This window comes from Trichoplusia ni, chromosome 24, assembly GCF_003590095.1.
Source record: "Trichoplusia ni isolate ovarian cell line Hi5 chromosome 24, tn1, whole genome shotgun sequence".
NCBI classification, from domain to species: domain Eukaryota; kingdom Metazoa; phylum Arthropoda; class Insecta; order Lepidoptera; family Noctuidae; genus Trichoplusia; species Trichoplusia ni.
The window spans coordinates 898,837-924,316 of record NC_039501.1 but is presented as its reverse complement, the minus strand read 5'-3'; the positions used below and the strand labels follow the sequence as shown (position 1 = coordinate 924,316).

The window sequence follows — 25,480 nt, the reverse complement described above, 5'->3', positions numbered from 1 at the left end:
AATCCTTTATTTTAGATCTGATTTGTTTTGCAAGGAATTAAATTAAATCTTTGATCGGTTAGTTTATTAATTAGATGTGTCATTTTATGGAAATAAGATGATTATTTTTGAAATAAAGCTACTTAATGATCTTAAATTTTATTAGTACTGAAGTTTTGATGTGAGCGGACTTAAAACGATTACACGTGATTATATTCCGTCGTAATGCATGAGCATGTTTTATTATTATATGGGGAAATAAATGATTATCCTGAGAAGGTCAATACAGAGCAAAAATAGCCTACCTTTACGCAAAAGCAAATAAATAATACACATTAGAGCTCTATTCCCTATACTAATTGAACGTCAATCCATAACGCAAAGCCTACGAAAACATATCAAAACAAATCCATGCAAAGAAACCTAATAAAATAACCAAACAGAAAGTAAAATCAATATACATAAGTATTTTAGTGATGCGACACCTTTACATCGATATATAATATCGACTTTCGACAAAGACTTTACGATGTCGATGACACAAAATTTTCGGGGATTTTTTTGAGTTATTATTATGCTTTATGGGGCGTAAGACATTGTTCGCTAGAGATTAAAGAATTTAGAACGGAATTTATTGTGTGATACATGGTGAAAATAAACACAGTTTAGGCTTGGATAAAAATGGCGGCGTGTTGTGAACATACAAGTCTTTATCGAGCCTTTTCAAAGGGTGAAATATTGGAATCGGTTTTTTATTCGAATGCAATTGTCAGTTTTATAGTACTCGAAGTTTACGAACGTACATCGGGCTGCTTTGATTGAGCACTAGAATCCTATGGAGCTTTATTAAAAATATTTTTGGACGTTTTTTGGGAAGACATATTGGATTTTGAAGTTTTCTATCAGTAGACTGTTATCAAGATATATAAACGTTGAAAATAACAGTAGGTACCTATAAATCTATTGAAGTAAAAAAAACTTTTTTAATTGATAGGTACTTCAACAAGCTTTTCTTAATAGTTTCTTACAATAATATGATAAATAGAATAATGCAAACTTAAAAACTTATCGAATCGCGCCACATATTTTTCCCACCACTAAAACCATTTTAGTACATACGTAACATACAAAAAAGGTTACATAACAAGTAATCCCTTCCCTATATAGATTCTCATTTCGTTTGCCTAATAAATTCTAATAACAATAGTCGATGTCCCATCACTAGCTCACATTATTATTCGTTAGGATCTTGTTTATAAGAATGATAATATATTATTGATGTTTTTGAGAGTTTTCCCTTTCATAGCTGAGTAGGGTTGAGGAAAATGTACAGAAATGTATAATGTGTCAAAAATGTATTAAATGTATACGGTGCACAGTTTCTGAAAGTGTGATTAATTGACTCTACTTGTTTTTAGTAATTATATTATAGACTAGCTGTTGCCCGCGACTTCGTTCCCGTGGGAAGAAGTTGTAAGTTATGATTTATACCTACCCTGTTTTTTCACATTTTCCATTGTACCTATTTTCGCTCCTATTAGTCGCGATGTGATTTAAAGTTAGCCAGTCAAAAACGACTGAAGCCAAAACTATATTAACTACAGAATTTGTGGACTATTAAAGAAAAGATACAAACATTTTAACATTTTTCAAATCACTTTTACAGCAATCAACTGACCTCATTGTAAATATCCGTCCCAAATCCTTTCATTTTTAGCTCATATTCCCCTGGGGAAAAGCGCACACTTCTTTCCTCTCCTACTATTTCCAAAATAGGGATGCAACTAAACAGATCACCATAGTAAAGGATCCGAGCCAACATCACCGTCACGTGGTACATCCAGGCAAAACAATTAAGAATCTTGGGTCTTCCAGCCCACAATTTTCCGGGTGAATTATCCCCCTCCCCCAACTAACAAATTCAAAATTCGATAAAATCAAAGCTATTACAACATAATTCAACAACACAGCATTACCTCAACCCTAGAAAGACCAAACTCACACAAAATGAGAAAAAAAATCTCGTATTCAAGGCTCTGTTCGTATAAATATGTAGAAAACTTGTATATTCAAGCCACGTGCTTTGCGGGACATATTAACATTGATAGTATGCATGCATGTAGCGGGCCTTTCTCACTGAGAAAATATGCTATCATATTTTGTTCGAAGTCTTGGGCGAATAGGCCGTATCTTTCCGTGTAGGGTTAAATATTGCCTCAGGTTTACTTTTCACTGTAAATAGTTTTATAGTAGCTTCGAGATTTTTCAGTACAATGGGCGTATGGATTTTGAAAGAGTGCGGTTTGGGTTTTGTGTTTAATGCTTAAATGGGAAAAACGGAATACAATTGCTGAGGCTTTGATGTCTGTTTGTTTATCTGTCTGATACCAGAGTGTATCTCATGAACCGTGATAGTTAGATGATTGTAAATTTTACGCTGTAATAATGAATATTCAAATAAAAATCAATACTGACCAACCATTATCAAATTATATAACGGTTTACTCACGCGTATTTATCGGGGTAGAACGACTAGTTCGACTCGAAATCCCGCCGCGTCTGCTCATGATGAAGGACTCCGGTTGGGTCCGGAACTAGTCGGGCACCCCCGATAAATACAAGTGAGTAAACCGTTACATCATTTAATAATGCATCATTCTCACGATATTATGACCAACGATTGGTACAGCCAAAAATTTAATGGATAACATTTTTTTTTATTTTTTCTAGGCAACAAAAAAATAAAACGTCTACACATATCGGTCTAGACCCGTTTTTCATCAACCAATATTGAATGGAACAGATAGATGGCTACATTACTTGCCCTTTCAACTAACAATTTAATAAATATGGTCTGCGATTTTCAGGGATGAACGCGAGATATAGAAACGATATAATATTTATACCGACTGGTAATGAAAATGTATAGGTATTTTTTATTTTATACTTAACTAGCTGTTGCCCGCGACTTCGTCCCCGTGGGTAGAAGATATAAGTTATGATTTAGGTATACCTGCCCGGTTTTTTTCACATTGTTCTTTTTATCTTAGCTCCTATTAGTCGCAGCGTGATGGTTCAGTAGTTCCTGAGATTAGCGCGTTCAAACAAACAAACAAACTCTTCAGCTTTATATATTAGTATAGAAGTATAGATTAGTATAGATATAGATGTAATCTTGACATGTTTAGGTGTTATAACTTTCGCATTAGTTGCGTTTTAATTTTTGCTGTCGTCATATATTTTCTAATTGTAATTTTGACACAATATCACACATATATTCTTTAAACAGTTTAAACGCATTCTATGTTATTAAATGTTACATTTACTATTATAATCCTCTTCACAATGATGAAATGTAAAGTTTTTTAATACATAGCACAAAAGTGTTTTTATTTTACACTAGCTGTTGCCATCGACTTTGTCTGCGTGATTTTCAAGATGTGAAAAACTATGAAGTTTAATAATAACGATCATCGCAAAAATGTAATGCAATATTGAAAATGAAACACTTTTTTTATATTTAAAGCTTAAAGCAAGCTTTAAATGTAAAAACAAGTGTAAAAAAGTCTCAAGATTCATGTTAATACTAAATTAACATGAATCTTGAGCGGCCCAAAGACTATCAAATGTTTGAATCAAACAAATTTCATCGTTTACGATACTATCCTGGTGATAAAATATTAAATAAAAAGAGGGGTTTATAACTTTGACATATCTGCCTGCCTGCCTGCCTGTCTGTGACATCATAGCTTCCGAACGAATTGAACTATTTTAATTTAAACGTGAATTATGTGCGAGTGTTCGTTTAGACATGTTTGACAAATCGAGCCGTTTAAAAATAGGGGGGGGGGGTGCAAGTAGGAAAAAATAACAGAAGGTATAACTCAGTCTTAGCACTTCTGCTAAAAATGTTTTACTTTCGAGTGTTTTCCATTTTCTAAGTGGGTGAGTTATGATTTTCGAGCACGTCTGTTCTTGGGCCGGCCTACACCTGAAATTGCTAGACGGATTATGACAGTGATTACTGTAACCAAAGAGTTAAACCAGAACGATATTACTGAGGCCCCGGTGTCCGTTCGTCTGTCTGTCACCTGGCTGATTCTCAATAGCAGTGGTAGCCAGACAGTTGCTATTTTCACACACGATGTTTTCTGACGATATAAAGAAGATGTCAAATTATTTTTGTGAACGGAGCTGGTGAAGTGAGAGTCGGGCTCGGTAACTGTGGATTTTACATAGTGTCATAAGATATAAGATTTTGCAAAATTCAGCCCAGATAAACGGTTTCCTGAAAAACGTTAGGTTTGATTGTCCTCTTAATTATTTAACTGATCTTCCTCACAAACGAATGGAATATTTCCAAAATAAAAAAGTTGGTAAACGTGTTACCTTGGCCCCCTAGTGTTTTGATCATAATTTGCCTTTAAATTGCTGATAAATAAATAGCGTGATTATACAAAAATATCAGACACCCTTTTTTTTAAATTGACAATGACAAAAATCTAAAGTATAGGATATGTGTAATTTGTGATGTTACGACAAAGCAAAATATGAACATAAAAGTGACTTCATTACGTATTTTATTCGTTAACCTACCTGACGATCATTGAAGTAAAATACCGTCATGCAGTAGGGCTGCATAAATGGAACTTAAATAAAGACTACATGAGGTTGGTTATGAGGTTACGCTGTCGATACCGATAGCCAAAATGAATTTTCTAGACATTGTATGACGAATGTAAGTGCTGATAGCTACACGCTATTATCAGCCTTATTGGGGAAATTTCCAAAAATATGTTCCTAATCCTCGTCGGCTTAGCTTTGGGATCTCAGAAACTCATTCAGTCTCGTTCCTTGCCCTGTTTTTACCGAAAGAAGAAAATTTTAAATAAGTAGCGATTACAATAAATAGACCGAAGAAATCGTTAAAATATTGAAAAATCCCAGATATCAGTAGACATTGTTCTATCGATAGATACATAATGTTAAAAACCGTCTAGCGTACGCTCTTATTCATTGATAGCTTTGGTTTTATAGATCTTTTACATTGCATACCTATTATGCAGTTTTTATGCAAGTTTTCTGGGCTTTAATAAATACTTTTGGCCTATGTAATGTTGCAAATTTAGGAAAACATTATTTCATTGTTTGAAAGGCTTTTTTCTTGTTTGAAAGTTTATATTTTTGTTGCTAGTTGTTACAGATGAATCAAAGTAATAATTAACGGAGTCGTTCAGTAATTTATTGTTATGCATAATTATAGATGAGATCAATGTGAACTACATGCAACTTTGGATTGAGTGTCACTACGAATGTTTTGATCTTGAAGTAGCATCGCCAACATTACCCGAGCTAGAAACATATACATATAGGTACATATACATTTGAATTTGAGTAATTTTAGTACATCAATAAAAATAAAAATAATTGAAGTTCCTTTCTTTCAAGAATGTATCCATTACGGTAACAATTGCATAAAAAAACGTATTAGTTTATGTTTCTTTTATTTTACTTGTGAAATAGTCGCGGTAGACTTTCAGAAAGAGAATAAAATGACTAATTTTGTGAAAATGATTTATTTTCGAAAAATCCTATTATTGCTCTGCCAAAAGTCTTAAGATAAATAGCGTGATGTTTTTTGTGTAAATTGATAACCGTGCTGCCTACTACTCAATGGGGTGAAAATACACCTCATAATTGTATTACACGATGTTACGGGTGAGTCCAAATATTTAAAACTTTACTGCTCATGCCCCCTGCATAGTAGCGTTATGGTTTTTGTATATTTGTTGTATCATGTGTACGATAAGGTTCATGCAAAATTTGAACGAAATATATTAAGTAGTTTATGAGATAATTTGATATTTGTTTATAGATATAAAAGGCTCCTGCTCACCCCCTGTAATGAAAAGCGGGATAATAAGTAAAAAGTATGTTGACCGGACCTCTTGTTGATATTCTCTGAAAATTTGAATCAAATCTATCAGGTACTTTCCAAGATCTTTCCGGACATACATACAGACAAACAGACAAACAGACAAACAGACAAAAATTCTAAAAATCATATTTTCGGCATCGGAATCGTTCGTAGACCACCCAGCAATTATTCTTTTTTTTAAATATTCAATGTACAGTTTTCACTTTTCTACAATTTTATTATATGTATAGATAACGTGACGTCATTAAAAGATACATATAATGATTTGTGACGTCATGTGCTATTGCAAATCGATCTAACATATTAATTTATTGGTAACAAAAATAAAGTCTGATATTTTCATTAACTAATTTAAAGAAGATTATTAAAATTATCACCATGCCCATAAATTTACCTAGTCTTTTTTCAGAGTTTCGGTCAAGCTCGCTACACATCGAACATGATCCCAGGGGAACATTAAATCGAGATAAAAATTATCCTGTGTTAATCTTGGTTTAAAACTCTCTGTGTATAAAGTTTCGTCTAAATCCGTTCAGTGATTTTTGCGTGAAAGAGGAACAAACATACACACATACAAACTTTCGCGTATATAATACTACTAGTAGAAGATTAAATGCTTCAGATTAAATGCAATATGTGTTTTTACATATTTTTTTTTAAGACTACTCCCGTTCTAAGGAATTCAATCCTTGTGTCGCGGGGAGTTTACAAACATACAACTCACATGTACAAAGACACCCAGACTCGGAACAAGCATTCATGGATCGCACAAATGCTTGTCCTACGCGGGGATCGAACCCGCGACACGACGCGCACAGTGGGTGTGGCGTGGTGACCTCAACCAGTCAATATTCTTTCTTCAATTTCTTTCGTCAATATTCTACAATCTTTCTTTATATCATCTTCTACAATATCTATCTCTTTTTCAGTTTTCCTTTCTCATGTCTGTTTTCCCCATCCATATCCCATGCAAAAAGAATACTTATTTCTAATGTCAATATACTTAATATTACGGCGACTCCCAAAGGGGTTGGCAGAGTAAATAATGAAACACCCACGGTAAGGTTTGGTTTAAACAAATAAAACTGGGGGCTACCTTAAGGGCACATGATATAGAACAAAGTATGTTCTTGACTGCATTAAATATTGATTAACTGAACTTAATGGAATTAGTAAGACTATTGTTATGGAGTCAACTAAAAATTGGTTTTTGTCAGTTAAATTTAAACAAGGAAAGGAAGTTTTATGTTTAAAGTAAAGTTATAAATATTCCTTTTGATACAACGCCATCTAGTCTCAAAATGAGCAAAGCTTGAAATTAACAAAAAGAAACAACTGCTTAACATACTTATACATCATTACAAAGACTTAGAATTAATTATTGTACTCTCACACAAATAGTAGAAAAATAAGATGAGTTGGAATCGAACTCACAGTCTCTGCTCTAGCTTCTAAGGCCATGAACCGCTAAGCCAACAAGGCAGTCGACTAACAAACAAGCAAACGGACAAACAATACGTTAACTGACTACTAGTTCATTTTAATAGACTATTTTCTTCACGCGGTTCTGTGCACTTCTGGTAGGAAAATTATCTTTTGCAAAAAAGGAGAAAAATAACCTAACATCTCGTAGCAGCATCTTTCCTAACAGCCAATAATTTATTTAATAAATAAACAGCTACTAAAAGGCTGAAAAAACTAAATTATGCTTCTAACTAAATAACTCACAGGCTAAAGATGAAAAGTGAAGGGAAAAAGGTGAAATATTATCGAGATAGGACCACTTTTGAACCTAGTGCTGGGAAATCGATTATCGATAAAAAGCGATAAGGCTATTTTCCGCTAGGTTAACTCTGTACGTTCGGGAATCCAATTGAATTGTTATTAAATGAATGTATAACAGATTTAGGGAGTTACCAATGAATTCTATATTACGTTTTAATGGAATAATTTAAGTTATTGGAGAATAAGTAGATTGATTAAAAGCAAATATACATTCAGCCACAAAATATAACAACTGCAATTTAAGTTGACCTGTTGGTCTGGTGGTTAGTGGTCCTGACTGCTATTCCTTAGGTCGTGGGTTCGATTAACACCCAGGACAAATATTGATGTGATTAGCATAATATTTTTTTATGTGTCTGGATGTAATTTACCTATATGGCTTTTGACTTTTGTTACTGTGAAAGAGAGACAAAGCTTCACGCCATATTTAGCGCTGTCTTACTTCCACATCTGCTACAATTGTGCTTTAAAAGGTGATGATGACGTATAAATTTTCCCACTTTTATATGATTTTGTAGAAAATCTCCATTACGACGTTTCTTTAAGAGAAATTCGAAGAAAAGTTATGTGAAAAGCCGGTACCTCTTGAAAGACTTCTGGCGTTGCAGATGTTTGTGGAAAACGTTCATTTAAAGTCTGGGAAAAGGCTTGTTCGGCTTCTTTGGAGGTACAGTGATGCGGGGATTCAGAAAAATGGAAAATTATATACCATGAGGAATAGCACCACATACATAGATGGTATAATCAACCCGATGCATAAGAGCGATACTTGAAATAGTAAAAACCGCTTAAGTGTGAGTTGTACTCGCGATACTGAAGGTTCCACAGAAATAGGCTAAATAGTCATCTATCAAATTCCAGGCAGTAATAACTTTGCTTAAACTGGTTTTCGGTTTTTACTTGTTACGGCGGTAAAAGACTTTCAACTGTCTATTTGCAACGGTTTCAATGATACAGCCTTTTGGCAGACAGACAGTCTTAGTAAATGAGGTTCTTTATTAAATTTTCATATGCAGAACTCTAAAAATGAAAAAGATTCTAGTAAGAGTGAAATATATATTTCTTATTTAACTATTCCTTAAGACTTTTATCAATTAAAGTGAAGTCAGTGAAGTAAGCGCTAATTGACATTCCACGCCTCTCCAGCTGTCAAGTATTCAGAATAATTAATATAATTTATTCATTTCCACATCCAACAATGAAAACATAACAACAAAAGGAATCTCGGAATTATTCGAAGACAAACAAACAGATAGAAGTTATAGCAACTATGAGCAAGGAGGTCAGAATTATTAAAGAACTTTTTAATAAAATACGAAAAGGTTTTCATTGACTTTCTTAAGCACTTACTAAGAAATTTATTAACATGCACAAGCAACTGTTGTTAGGATTATACACCCTATTATGGTATTTTTCAAAGAAAAATCGCGAACAAAAATCCTCAATCATTTTCTTCAACAAATAAAAATAATTTATTGTGAAAAAAAATACGATACTAAAATACTAAATTCCGAATCCAATAGATTTTATCAACAAATCCCAAATTAGATCCAAACAATACGTTACATTGAGTTACATCGAATCGAAAACAATTGGATTTCAATTGAAGCTCCCATATTAGTCAATACGACACCAAATAATTCAGTCAAATCCTATTGAATTCAATTCAATTTCACTATTATTAATGAGTATTTACTTTATTACTTATACTATCTCATTATCCGAACCCGTTACAATACAAACCCAATTATCTTCCGCAAACATTTCTATTTATATTGCTAAATATCGAGGTCAATAGTTCAGTTGTTGAGCAAAAACATCGATGAAATTGTCAAGACGTTATCGATATTAAACCTCAAACATCCGATTCCACAAATAAATATAAGAACTGTTCACAATCGGAATGAAATTCAAATTTCTCGAGGGAATAAAGTCGCTTTATTTATGTTTTTATCGATATGTAGGACATCACTAGAGAGTGCAGTTAGTGAAACTCATAAATCAGTTTCCGTAGCCTGTAGGCACGTCTTAATACAATTTTATTAGTGACGGATGTTTACTGCGGGGTTGTCGATACTTTTTATCGATAGATGTTACTTTTATTGTACCGTACTGTTTTACCAATAAGGGGATCCTAAACAACATTTTTTGGGTACTACGTGATGTATACAGAACTAAGAAAACAACATTTAGCGTTTATAAAAAGGAACTATTTTGTTTTGAAATTTGTAGTTTATTTTTGCTTTTCATCTAAGCTTTCAAAGTATTTATAGACTATAAAACACAGACAACACCCACCAATTGTAAACTAAAAAAAAAACTCCATCTTCACCAAAAAATATCTATCGATAAAAATTACATAAGAAACCAAAAAAACATCGACACTGTTCACCCATCACTAAACATCAGCTTACATAAATCATGGAGACATACGCCCTATCTGTTGCCAGCTTAATACGACCCCCCAAAAGAGGGGTAACGGGTAGGGGGGAGTATTTTTTATACGCAAAAAGCTGAGTCTGCCTTCGTATTGTATACTTCACTTTATATCGACAATCTTTAAACGGTTTACTCAGCAGATTTTAAGAATAACGTAATGATAGTTTTTTCGTTATTTTGTGGTATTGATATTGCGGTTTGATAAACTTAAGAGACTTTTGAGGAAGATATGTCATACGTGTGGATGGATACGTGTAAGAGATCACGGCAACAATTTTTTTTTTGAGAAAATAAAGAGGATTAAAAAAAGTGTTTCAGTTTGTAATGTTCTAAACAGAATAAGCTATATGGCCCAATCTGGGGAAAAGCCTCTTTCAAGAGAAGAAAATAACCAGCTTATGTGATTATTTAAGATGATTCAATACCTAATAACCACTGCAAATCTTACTTTGGGATCAAACGAACCCCTTAAAAGCGAAATGTAATTAAATAACACAAAAATTTTCACAGCTGTCAATAATATTGAAAAATAATGAACACCTATCAAATTTATGACCGAAACAACTATTGCTTAACCCAATGTTTCATGATCCAGCAGAATCACAAGCCGGGAAGATAAGCGGAACCTTTATTAACAGAGTTCTTTTTACCCTTTCGGTTACGGAATACTAAAAACAGTCAGTCACTCCATGTAAATACATGTTACGTGAACAATTTCAAACACATGCCTTCATATGCAGAACCTAATAGGGCCTTTGTTCATAAGTTACAAGCTCCCTACAACTCGCATTTGACGTCCAACATCCCATGCAGTTCAGTACTGGGGTTATTTCATTAACCTTGCTGTATTCCGAGTTGGAGGCAGTAACTTCATAAAGTAGTCAATGGTATACAGCCTTGGTCTACTAGCTACTTATATGCGTATGCAAAATTTATGCGAACACGGAATTGACGTCACTTTTCCACGACATTACAAAAAATTATTAATTACATAGAGGAGATTTATTCTAGTATCGCGGCTCTTTCACAAAAATGTAAATAAATGACATGCACCAGATACTCAGGATCACACAAATTCTTGTCCTACGCGAGGATCGAAGCACGACAGTGGGGACACCACGCAGTATGGCAAATAAACGCCGCGTAACGCCGTGTATTGTAATGTTTGCTTCCTCAACTGCAAAAATCTTGCTTCGGGAGCTAGCTTGTAGTTTTACCTCACCATAATATTTTAAGCTTTGTTTCTATCACCAAATATACCTGTGTAAAAGACTTACCGATAAGCCATTCTAATTTGCTCCCCATTCTTGTACCAGATGAGCTGAGCTGGTGGGTTTCCACCGCGACTCCTGCAGACCAGCTCCAAGCTCTGTCCGCGGCGTACTGTCTCCCCTTCAGCGTAACCCTCGATGTAGGGTGCTCCTGGTGGATCTGTTGACAAAAGTTACTAAGTTACTAGGAGATACTTCTACTACTACGAGAGCTACGTTACTAAGAGTAAGGTGCGAATAAACAACAAATTTTCTGAAAAAAACATTGGTCTTCCATCACATTTACTTATGAACGTATCCTCCGTAGTTAAACCTCTATTTTTATATTTAGTGTACTAAAGGCAACAGAAACATGTGAAGAATTAATCTACCTATTTATTTCAGTTCATCTGATATAGCTTGGTGACAGTCAGACGAACTATCAAAATAAAAGCTACTGACTCAATTTCAGCAGATACCAAAACAATTAGAAAGCAGGTAAGTTTTCTCGAAATACATCCCTTGTTTCATTCACACCTTATGCTACACCCTAAAGTATTGAATAACTGCCACTCGACGTTTCATAGGAAATTCTCTCATAGCAATAGATATGGTTATACCCATCAGTTATTTGATACCATTGTCTCATGAAAACAATATCACATAATGGCCTTTCACGAAAAGGTAAAACATGATACTCTATAAATTTCGTCAAACTATGTTCTAAAGGCAAATTTTCGCCATAAATAGATCAAGGAAAAACAATGGAAAGTTTCTATAGATCATTTTATCGGATAGATAAATGAAGTGTTTTAAAATGAAAAATATATACTCAAAAAGGTTATAACACAGAGTACAGATCATTGAAAAGATTAATTATAATAAGGAGCCACTTACATAATGGTTTTTGTAAATGTAAGAATCTAAGAATCTAATGGAAAACCCAGCTAACCCATTCTCACTCCTTTGAGCGGTATTATTAAGCTAGATATGTAACTTCACCAGATCTGTATTTAACGCCCAGAAATAAGTGTCTTTCCAATGTTAAAACAGTTAACGAAATCAGCTTAGTAGTTCCTGAGACCACCCCCTATAATGACAAATGTGACTTTATATCCATACCTTATCGAACGGTAAAATCCCGACGACTACACGTGAGTAAAACCGTTGCATCTTTTAAATATACCCCTTTTGTTTTTTAACCGACTTCTAAAAGGGGGACGTTCTCAACTCGTCAGTATTTTTCTTCTGGACTTGTAACTTCGGACTGGATGAATCGATTATGATGATATATTTTTCTTTTTTTTTTTTTTTAAACGACTGCCGCACTAAGGAATTTAATCCTTGTATCGCGGGGGGTTTTACAAACATACAAATCACATGCACAAAGACACCCAGACTCAGAACAAGCATTTGTGGATCACACAAATACTTGTCCTACGCGGGGATCGAACCCGCGACACGACGCGTGCAGTGGTTTTGGCGTGGTGACCTCAACCACTCGGCTATCCGTGCAGTCACGTGAAATAGCTGACCTTTTTTATGTAGTACGGTTGTATGCCTTTGTTTTTAATACAATTCTTACTAGCTGACCCAGCAAACGTTGTTTTGCCTAATAAATTATTTCTAGTTGTATTTATTTTTAAATGCCACATCATAAAAAAATAAAAACAAAAAATTTTGTCGAAAAAAAAAATGTGAGCAACCCTTATCACTTAGGGGTTGAAAATAGATGTTTTTCTATTCTCAGACCTACAAAATATGTAAACAAAATTTCATAAAAATCGCTCGAACCATTTCGGAGGAGTACCGTAACTAACATCGTGACACGGGAATTTTATATATTAGAAGAAGATTATCAATTTGTACTAGTACAAATACAATCACAGCTGCCCCGTAACGTTACATACCACAAGTTTCTGTTATGTTACATATTCGTACGATTCCTTAATTAACACGGCCTTCAATCTCACACGTACTTCACTATTATTAATATTTCACATGAAGTGACTGCCAATTTCATTTCAGGAACAAACTTATTACCGTGTACGGTATATGAACATGTCTATAACGTCTTTCTATGTAGGTATGACACTTATTGTTAAAGATACTGGTCGTGTCTTAACATACTCTGTGTTCGGATAAGGAGGTCTTTCTTGAAACTCATTATGGTCAATAAATTTCTATAGTCCTCCTATATGATTGTGTCATCTGTTTTTCAAATATAGATAAGAAAAACGAAATCGTTTTGGAAATAGATTAGCTACATACACAAAAGCGCCGCATACTAAGCTATAAGAAATTTGTTCGTCAATATTATGTTAAAACGCAAAAGGAAATTGGACTACCAACTACCATTATAACAAACAAGAAATTCTCCTAAAATTTTCTTAATTATACAAACGCAGTTTCGCAGAAGAGTAATGAGTTCATTAAATAAAAGACGGCCTCTAAACACTCACTCAGAAACTAATTTATCAAAATCAAAACATTTCGAGTCGAGAAGTCCAAATGATAAACAGTACATCTTCAAAACGAATGACAGCGAACAAAATACGGAGCATTTTAATATTTTTCCTAAGGATCCCTTATTAATAACGTTACGGAACCCCACTTTTGGGGTTAATGAACTCAAGTCGGAGGCAATTTTCCCGTACAGTCGCGTGGAAAAGTGTTCCTTTGTGGTGAAAAATCTTTATGAGATTTTTTTCAGCCTTTGAATTATTCGAAACATCTTTTTAACGTAAAAGGATTTTTAAAACAAAAGGGTTGTACTGTCGTGGGGAAAAGTGATATTATTGAGTTGTAAAAAACAAATATTGCGTATGATATAATATTCCTTATGAAGGCTTTTTGCGTGAATTTCTTTATGATTTTAAAGATTAATCTTGAAAGGCTGAAAGCAGGTTTTTTTGCGGATTTAAAATTGGATTGTTGTTGTCGCTTTTGTTCTTTCCAAAAAAAAGCTTTTTAGATATTTATTTGCCTTAAAGTTTAATGTCATTTATTTGGAACTTTGCGCAATAGTTTTGTCTTATCCAAATTTTGATTGACAGTTTCAACTTTAAGTAAGAATCGGGATATTAAGATTTAAGATCCTGTATTTAAAAAAAAACGACTCCCTCACTAATTAATTACCTTGTATCGCGATCGGTTTCACAAACATTCAAGTCACAGTCACAAAGACTCCCAGACTCAGGGCAAGCATTCGTGTATCACACAAACGCATGTCCTACGTACTTGTGACCTCAACCACTGTTCTAGCCATGCAATCATCATCATCATCATCATCATCATCATCATCCCATATTCGTCCACTGCTGGACATAGACCTCCCCAATTGCACGCCATCGAGAACTATCTTCGGCTGTTCACAGTCGTTCGTGTACAAAACTCCTTACTGCTCCTTACTTTTACGACTGTAAAACTGCCTTTTTCTTAGAAATCGAACAACTTAACTATCACGGCATACCCTTAGGGGTAAAAGGCGATATATTTTTATCACGGGACCCTCCATATTCAAGGCTGGATTGTTTTATATGCGCACTCGATTGGAGGGTCAGCTCATACGATATGACCCATTGGGTATTACGATATGATGGTATGCCTCTATACCTTTTGAGATTTCGAGTGAGTTTTTTATGTTATAGATTAGAACGGTTATGGCCAATGTATATTCATCATTCTTAAGTAAGTTCTTTTGTATCTTTAATGCATTCATATCTTACGTTTTTTTTAAGGAATTGGTCGTATGCTGCATTAGGTTTGACTGAAGATCATGATGATGATGATGATTTCTAGACTAAATTTTTGGCAAGCAGGAGGGCATTTATGGGCTATCATAATTATTCATTTTTTTCTTCATATTTAACTGGTTTTAGCCCTCAAAATAATTAACGCCAAGACTAAAACTCAACGTGCTTTTGAAGCAACCCATAATTAACATAAAAACTAAACTGCCACCAATCCAAAAGCAAACCTCAATCAGGGATGCTTGACTTGAAAGTTAGTTCAAACATATCGTGCGTTTTACAACAACAACATGCAGTACAATGTCTTAATAAATAAACTATCTAATAGATGGCGACTTGGATTCTGTGTTTAACCACTCCTCCCTCCCCCCTCCCCCATACCCACTTTCCTCACCCCCTTTACATCCATTCGCTAGTAGGCGAATAATTAAGTTCAGGGCAGGGTTGCCTAGTCCGACCTAGATTTATTAAAAGCTTTGTTCATTAGTCGAAATATATTTTTTTATGATTTATTACAATATGCTGTTAGACTTGAATAAAAAATCTCAGGTTTTGAGGCTTGATTAGAATTTACGAATTCGTTTTATATCTGAAATTATTTTTAGAGATACTGAAATGCAATCATAATTTTATTCTGTTAGTATGGTATTTCATCATGCTAACACGTCCCTTTTTACGGTTGCTTTTTTGTCTGTCTGTCTGTCAATATGTCCGTCATCAATCTTTATGTCATGAACCGAGATAGATAGACTAGACTATAAGAAACGCTATAACTGAACTAAAACTTTAAGCAACCGTTGTTAAGGTCATATTTTGGTGGTGGGAGACTTTCTTGTCTAACTACCCAGAGAAGAGATGTCGTAACAAAATTAAAACCGCTCTGTTTTATAAACCAGACACTGTCATAAGCGACATATAAAGAAAAGCAAAGCAAGTCTGAAACGTTGTCTTGTGTCTATCGTGCCTGCATACGGAGCTCTGATTATGTATCGCGGTATTTCAGTAGGTAACTAAAATCAACGTTGCACTATGCAAAGAGCTTAGTACAAATTTAAAAATAACCCTACCAGTAACATCGATAGACACCACTTGAATAACGTATATCGAGCCAAAACAAGAAAAAACACATTTTCCGCATACAAAAATCACGACACACAAAAATCTATTTTATTCGAACCTCACAACAAAACGTAACCAAACAATACGTAGCATCGTTTTAATTCAGTTAAACTTTCCCAATACATAACCCTGTTTGAATGGCAAATCTCGCGTAGTACGACTACGCCCCACCAGTACGCAAGTAATACGCGTGTCAACTCTAGAGTTTGTAATTAAGCGTGCATTGTAGCGAGAAACGACGAATTTGTTACTCGAGAGCCCCTGTCACACCGTACTGTAATTTTAATTAAGATTCAATGTTGATGTGTTACTTGTGAATGTTCGGTGGAATTTAGGGAGTGTGATAGTTTGATTTAATTATTTGTTTTACCTAATGGTATGCAGCTTTTACAAATATTCAAGTCACATGCACAAAGACACCCAGACCCGGGACAATCATTCGTGGATCACACTGAAAGGTGAACCACTTGGCTATCCATGGATATCCGTGTATTGAATCCCTACTTATATTATAAATGGGAAAGTAACTCTGTCTGTCTGTCTGTACGCTCTCACGTCTAAACCACTGATCTAATTTTAATGAAATTTGGTACAGAGATAGAGTTGACCTTGAGAAAGAACATAGGATAATTTTGATCCCGGACTTTTGAAGAGTTCTCTTGGAAACGTGATATAACCGACCTCAACGCGGGCGAAGCCGCGGGCGAAAAGCTAGTATTATATAATTACATTTTGACTTCGCAGTTTCGTTTATAGCTATGATTATAGAGTAATGAATGTTCTGAATGATTTTGACTATGCCTGCCCAACCAAAAAATATGCAGGAAAACAATTGAATGTAGTTTCACTAATTACAAACCACGATTTCATTATAAATTGTATAAAATTGTTTTGATAATCGTAGCATACATAAACGTCATACAAAATTAAATATTTATCGAAAAACCACAAACGCCTAAAGCAGCATAAACCGATTTGCGGTAAAACATCGATTTTAAAGGTACTTATTACTAAAACAATTGCAATTATTGCAAAAGTCATTAATTTTAAATAATATAAAAACAACAAAACTTTTTAAACAGGTGTTCTTTTTAGGACACTCATAATAATCTTCATCTTAAAACATATACATGGGTAAATATTTCAACAAAGACGGGATCTAAAAATGTAAATGCCATCGAGTATCATAAAATGTTTTAGAACTGTCAAAAAGCCTGAAAAAGACCATCTTGAAATAAAAACATTACATCAATTTCATCTTTAATGTTCATTGTTACGTTTCGGTGTGATACACGGCCGTCCAAAGGCAATGTTACGCTTTAAAAACTTGATACGTGTCGGCGTGTAAAACTTTTATTATAATTCGTATAAATTGTCCCGACGAGATTGTAATTATAAAGTACATTGGTGGTTTCCTAAAGCATTTACGATGTTGGGAAATTACAAGGAATTATACAGCGGGGTTCAAATGAACGTAATTATATACAGGCTGTTTTAAATGTATGGTCATATTTATTTGAATACTGCTTTTGTCTGTCAACGCCCAACTTTCACACAACGCCATCTATTGTCAAACTAAGCAAGTCATGTATAATGAGTATTAGACAGCTGATAATATATATTACACATACTTATATACTCCTAAATACATACGTATTATAGATAAAATACAAACATATTCAGAACTAATGATTGTGCTCATTACACAAACATTAGTCTTAAGTGGGAATCGAACCCACGACCTCCACCATAGCAGTCAGGTTCACTAACCACTTGACCAACAGGCCAGTCATATGAATCCTCCTTAGCAAAGACAACGGACATTTGAAAAATACGGGTACAACAACATTAGCATTCGGTCTCGCTACCGATGTTCATAATAATAACTAAAAATAAAACCAGGTAAAAATAACTTATTCCAAGGGTATTTTTTCCGGGAATTCTCTACATGTTCCTAAAAGAAAATTTATTTCAATGCGCATCATTAAAATATGACCACGTATTTATGTAACACCCTGTATCTGTTTACATGTAAACAGGTTTAGCGTACGTGACTGTAATTGTCGTGTAAAGACATCTTGTATATACAGAGTGTGCATATTGATCGACTGTATTTACCAATGGGCTATTTCGAGTAGACATGGATAGGGTCCTGTGTAATTGAGGTCTGGTAGAGGTACAGCTATTTACTGAACGGTAGTTGGTCTGTCTACTGACCTTCCTCTCAGTAATAAATAGATTAATTTTCTAGGCTTTGTATAAAGTGTGACAGATAAAGAAATATCTATATCTATACTAGTATATAAAGCTGAAGAGTTTGTTTGTTTGAACGCGCTAATCTCAGGAACTACTGGTGCAAATTGAAAAAATATTTCTGTGTTGAATAGATCATTCATCCAGGAAGGCTTTAGACTATAAACCATCACGCTGCTGCATAGGAGAGAAGATACAATGGAAAATGTGAAAAAAACAGGGCAGGTATAAATCATAATTATATCTTCTACCCACGGGGACGAAGTCGCGGGCAACAGCTAGTGTATTAATATATTTGCTTATCTGGCAAGATACCTTGCCACCAATTATAATGTTATTATTTTATACTTAAAAGTAGCTTTTATAGCTGTGAAAGACATAACCTGTCGTTAGCTAAGCCGGATAAAGGCAGCCTATGGGTGAACTCAAGGTGTTGGTTAACTACATAAAATAATATAGTAATCGGTCAAGTCGTTTACGTGCGAAGAAGTTACATTTGGTGAAAAGATAGGGTACGCTTTTGATGAATTGAGAAATGATATTATTAGTAAATTAACTACAGACTTGTCTAAAGTTTAAATTAGAAGACTATCAATCAAAATTGACAGTTCAAGGTATTAATCCGAAAATAAAAGGGTAAGCTGAAGTTGCTCTATACTTTTTTGTACTCCATACAAAGTAAAAACGCGCGATCAATTAGAATATTCATTCATTAAAGCTTTGAAAATTACTTTTGAAAATCCTTTTTTCATTAGAACAAAAGTGGAAAAAATAAATACAGTGAGAATAAAAATAAAAATCTTTTAATGTTATTATACTGAATTACAATGGAGGCGTATTGGCTCTGGGCTATTTTACTTTGTCTACTTGCTTTGCCTCAGCCTTTGTTTTTGTGGGCTGTACTTGTTTTTTTTTTACTTTTTTTAAATAATTTTGCCCCCTACAGAGTTTAGGGATGGGGTGTGGTCGATAGTTTTCGGTATCGATGTGTCTATATCGATATTTTAGTTTGTGAATACATATTAAAATATTAAATGCAGAAGGTTAATGAAATCTTATTTCGTGACATTTTTATTTTAAAGCTAAATTCTGAGACATAGCTAAAAGAGTTTTAGTCATAGTCAAGAACTTAAAAAGCTTTATCTGTGAATCTAAAAAGATTACTAAAAATAACAAACAATTCTTAAAAAAATGTCTAAAAGGCCAATATTCTGAAGAACCAAAGATAACGAAACTTATTCAATTTATTAAAGTAAAAAACGGACAAAAAAGCCTTCATTTCGCCATTATTTTGCAAAGGATTGCCAGAAAGTAATACTTGATTCAATCAATTAGGGTACCTTGCTTCAAGAAAATAAAATACTGTGTAATAAATTAAATTTCAAGTTCAGAATATTGAGTTATTTGTGGTGAGATAAAAAAAGGTTTTTATTTCCTGAAACCCGAGGCCTGAATATAAATAATGTTGACGAGAATCTATAATTGTAACAGAATTGATAATCTCGAGGGAAAACACAGCGATTTTGTAAAAAAAATCGTAGGAGTTAGATTATTCTGATACCATATTTAGTGAAAGAGGACATTAGAATTTTTTATATTCAAAAGGTAACTTCACAAAAACTTAAAAAAAAAACAAATTGGTTCAATGTTGAGGAGAAACTCAATAATGTACGTAAATAAGTACATTAGAGCTACATAATCTATACTAATCTATATACTAATATATAAAGCTGAAGAGTTTGTTTGTTTGTTTGAACGCGCTAATCTCAGGAACTAGGGGTTGGATTTGAAAAAATAGTTTTGTGTTGAATAGACCATTTATCAAGGAAGGCTATAGGCTATATAATATCACGCTGCGATTAATAGGAGCGAAGATATAATGGAAAATGTGGAAAAGACGGGAAAAAATCTAACCACGTGGACGAAGTCGCGGGCAACAGCTAGTATATATATATATGAAGACAAGCTTGTGTAAAACCGTTATTTTAGAAACTAAAAGAATTTATTTCAGAAAGAAGTAACTTTCACATGATTTTTTTTAACTCTCTAAAGTCGACCTTCTCTATCTGATTGATTTGGTAAAAAAAAATCAAAAGAAAACGCACTCGATTCCTGAGCTTATATCCAAACAATAAATAAAACATCATCTATCTTCAAAAAAAATCTAGTTAATTGGAAAATTAAATCTTTGTAACAAGTTGTGAGTCTTCATTTAAAATTTAATTAAGAATATCGATATCTAGACGTCCCCTCACTATGCTATGTAAGCTGAGTATAGGGGAAGAAAACAAAGTGGCTGATGTAATTTTAAGATGGAACTTAGCGGGGTTCATTAAAACTGTGATAAAGTAAAATATACTCATAGTGTAATTAGACTGGATTTAAGCTATTTTTTAAGGTTCTTAAATTAATCTGTGATTTAAATTGTTAATTGTTATTTTCGTGGTTGTTGAGAGTCAATATTTACGATGTAATCTGATTTATTTATTTTTGTATTTTGACATATCTTTCTAGACTTCTAATAATTGATCTTCTGATAATGAGAATTGGAAACGATTCTGTCAGTAGGATATATCATCACTTCTACATGTCGACATTTAGTATGTAACTACCTTGAAAAGAAATTTCGCATAATTATAACAAAAAAAAACACAAAAAAGTTTCACATAATTCAATCCATTAATTGCATACGTATAATACTTCAAATATCTCAATAACGTCACCCAAATACCAGAGCTGAACAGCTGATTCGACCGGCATCCGCATAAAAATTCAACGTCGACACAGAAAATATTTGCAAAAAACAAAACCAAATCATAATTTCGAACAAATTACATTTTTGCAGTGAGTAGGTTGGGGTAAAACAAACAGGCCACTTCGAACTGTACAGGGTGCCGACGCGGGCGCGGACTTAGGCGCATGAATTATTAATTTTCCATTTAAACCGGCACCAGCTATGTTTGCTTTGCCCCGATGTCCCCCTATTGACTTTATCGCTATTCGATGGCAGGGGAATTAATTGCGTAACGTTTGCGAGTCGAAATTTTGCGAGACTGATCAATTTCGCAATTGTAGCTTTTAGGCCTTTGAGTGAGCGGTTTTATCCTATTTGCACCGAGTGAGAAATCTTTTCTTAAATGTTTGAGTTTTAGCGGGGAATTTAGCGAAGCTCTTTTTAAACACTTTTAAAGATTTATTTAAGTTTAAAGGTCAGGGTTTTATGATGACGTCATTAAAATAAAATCGAATATATCGTTCAGAGAGTAAATAAAAGTATTAAACGTTAAATAACTAATTTACCCTATTGAACCTATACCATTTAGGGTATAGTACCCAAATAGTAAATCCGGAACACGAAATTACTAAATCCCCACTGTCTGTCTGTCCGTCTGTCACAAGCCTGAATCTCATGGACCGGTATTGTCGTAATAAAACAACTGTTCCCTGATGCTTTAATTAAGTCCGAGGCTAAGCAACGGTTGGTACGCTTAACAATTAGGTGGGTGAACACATTTTTACACTTAAGCCTATTTGTAAGGTCCTAACACTTTACTTATTATCTTTTTATGCATATAAAATGCTACATAAAATTCATATACCCATAAATACATTGATTCTCAAGGGATTCCTGAGTTACAATCCCAAATGCCAAGTCGTTGCGACGTTTACATCATAAGTTAAGGAGCTGATGATCTGCAGGCTCTTAAACGCGGTGAAGGGGAATTTGTAACAGGTTTTGCGGTGTCAGATATTATCTAAAGGATTTCGAGTTTGTGTTTTGAAAATAAACTATGAAATATAGTAAATTATTTCAATTTATGAAATACCTGGCTTGTTCTATTTAAGTATTCTTTTTTTATTCGGGAACTTAAAACAAAAAAAAAACAGTGGATTACATCACTTGACGTAAAAATTAAACAATTTTATCTTTATTTTTTTAATGTTATGCGTAAAGATAGAATGTTGAAAATTGCTTGTTGCGCAGACAGTCGTTTTGAAAACTGTACAGTCCCTTTCTGATGAATGAATTCCAAGTCAAAAATTAACAAACACAAGCCAACTAATTACTTAAATGTTAATAACAAAAGTAATAACGAAAATTTAAGTTCAAGAAAACAAAATTAAACAGATGAACTGTGTAATTTTACTTGTAGTACCTTTTACCCGGCTTCCTCTATTCAAATTTTCAAAATTTAGGTCAAAACTATTAAGAAAACATGTGCCTTTAAGATAAGAAAATTTTATTTTTAACTTAATTTTGTTATGTAAGGTGCGCTTAGGGGGATAGGCTGTAAATAACAACTTTTACTTGACTACTTAAAGTTGAAATAACTTAATCTAAGTTCAAAAGATGGGGTGCAAGGAAAGGCTCCAATTTCTTTGCGACTTCCGTCGATTTACATAAAGATTTTACAAATAGACAGCGTTCTGATTGAGAGATTTTTGTCCCATATTTTTCTCCCTTACCATCATCATCTTTGCATCTTACATGCTGTTTCTCTTCTAGGTTTAACTCAGAAACAGTTACGAGGTTATTTATAATATTCAGACTTATTTTATGTTAAAAATCATAGTGGCTTTGCAGTTCTAGTCATCGACTTCTTTGCCCGAGGTCCAGGTTTGATCCTAACGCTGGCAAAGTACCAATGTTTTTCCTTCAAAGATATGTGTTTTTTTAATTTTCTCGAGAGAACCTGGTTACCAAATATTGGATTCTCAAATTCTAGTTAACGTCGTGATCAATGCTCAAAAGCTTCCCTATACTTTAAAATAATTCAGTATAGTCTACACTACTATTAAATAAACATTTCCCAAAACCTCTTTAAACTTAAACCTCAAAAACAAACTAGCGAAAATTCAATACGACGCCCCACAAACACCACTAGATGGCGTTGAAATAACCGTTACAGGAGCGAATGTAAACGTTGAACCAACGGTCTCAATCGAAGCATTTATTAATAATTCATGTTAGTCGTCCCTGTGACGTCACGAGAAAACAAACCGCCCTGCTCTGCAACCCTGGCCAGTCGTGAATTTGTTCAGCGAACTATGTCCACTTGTTTTTCCGCGGAACAGCAGAACTTTAGACACGTTAGCGGTAAAAGACTGTTTGTCTTTAAATTCTGTATTATTTTAAACTGTTTATAGTTCATTAAACTTTGACAAAAGATTTTGCTTGTTTTCTTAGTCTACAGGTAATGTTAAGGTAGTATATATTCAGTTTGAATACTTAAGGCAAAGTCTTTGTTTGATAGTTATAAGTTTAGAACAATGTACTTTATAATGACTAGTGTATATGAAAACCTTGGGTCTTTCGTCGAATACGTTTAAAAGGTACTTTTTCAGCGTAAAGAAATATAGAACTTATACAGGTCCTGAGGTCCTGTCATGAGGAGTTGAACTGCTTCCACATGAAGGCCACGACAACGCTATCAAGAGCTTAACGGATGAGATGATTACATTATTGTTAACTTCCTGCCTCAGTTATTCCATTTTTTTGCCAATCGCCTCCCACTTCAAATAATTTAATCCTTATTTAGCGGGTGTTTCACAAACATTCAAGTCACATGCACAAAGACACCCAGACTCAGAACAAGCATTCGCAAAACACACAAATGATCAGCCTACACACCTCGCACATTGGATTTGGTGTGGTGACTACTACTCGGCTATCCGTACAGTCAGTTCAATTCTACCAAATCTAGTTCTCAAAAACCTCTTCTAGTAACATTATTACAATATTCTCTATCTTAACCCCAGAAATCCCGACATTTTTGTCAAAGTCTCGTGGCTTAGCAAAAGCTGCATGTTTCTATATTGGAGAAAATATTAATAATGCATGAGAAGTCGTCGCGTGGTCGTGTCGTATTGTCAAAATAAACCTTCTGCTTAGAATTTGTTTATTTTTGAGCTGGAGTGCGGATTTTAACTTTCGCTTTGTGGTTTTTATAAGATTAAAAATTAAAACTTAAAATATCTACAGGATAATAAAAGTATTAGCTTTTTTCTTGGATTTGACGTGGATGACGTCATCATCGGCCTAGCCTTTTATCAACTACTAGCTGTTGCCCCCGACGAAGCCCTCGAAGATGAATATTTTTCCCCGTTTTTACCACATTTTCCATTGTATCTTCGCTCCTTTTAGTTGCAGCGAGATGTTATATAGCCTTTAAACCTTCCTCAATGAATGGTCTATTCAACACAAAAATATTTTTTCAATTTGAACCAGTAGTTCCTGAGATTAGCGCGTTCTAACAAACAAACAGCTTCAGCTTTATAAATTAGTATATAGATGTTGGGGCCATCAACCGGTCTCTGTTGTGTGTGCCTCTGTAAAGTGTTTCCTTTAAATCTGATCCTGCTCATGCCAAATCAAAATCGTTTGTAGAAGTAAAACATTTCCAAACTCATAGGCAATCACAACAATTTATTTTACCTAATCTACATTAGCATAAAGCAAATTTTTAATACATACATATACGGAAATTTTATTACATATATGTGACAAAACATATAATGGTGATCATAAACATCACCCGCGTGGATAATGATCCCGTTACAAATGTATCGAATTAGGTCGAGTCTCCCGCCGCGCTACGAATATGCTAAATTAGTTTACTCCTCTCATAATTCTATGTGACTTGGAGTCATGTTTTAATGATAATGTGACTTATGTAGTATGATATAAGGTTTAAAAGAATAACTAATTGTTTTTTTTTTGTATGAAGATTATTTTTATGTGTCACATTTACATAAAATAAGATTTACTATGACTCGAAACAGACTAAAAAAATATTGGAGTTAGTTTTGAAAAAGGGAGGAGGGAGGTTTGAAAAAAGGAGATATCTTTGTCCAGCGGTGGGATTTAACACAGACTTCAAAAAAACCGAATCAGTGAACATACTAATGCTTCAAAAATAACGATTTTATCAATAAAATTCGTACTAACCTCAAATCCAGCCTTC

The 25,480-nt window shown here is 34.0% G+C and overlaps 1 long non-coding RNA gene across 1 annotated transcript in view; it reads right to left on the bottom strand.

Moving 5' to 3' along the window:
- Positions 1–11,205: 11,205 nt before the first annotated feature.
- Positions 11,206–25,480, bottom strand: part of LOC113505158 — a 36,771-nt gene continuing 22,496 nt past the window's right edge. Inside the window, exon 4 of the long non-coding RNA XR_003401606.1 lies at positions 11,206–11,572. This is a non-coding gene — a long non-coding RNA (uncharacterized LOC113505158). The remainder of the gene's footprint in view (positions 11,573–25,480) is intronic.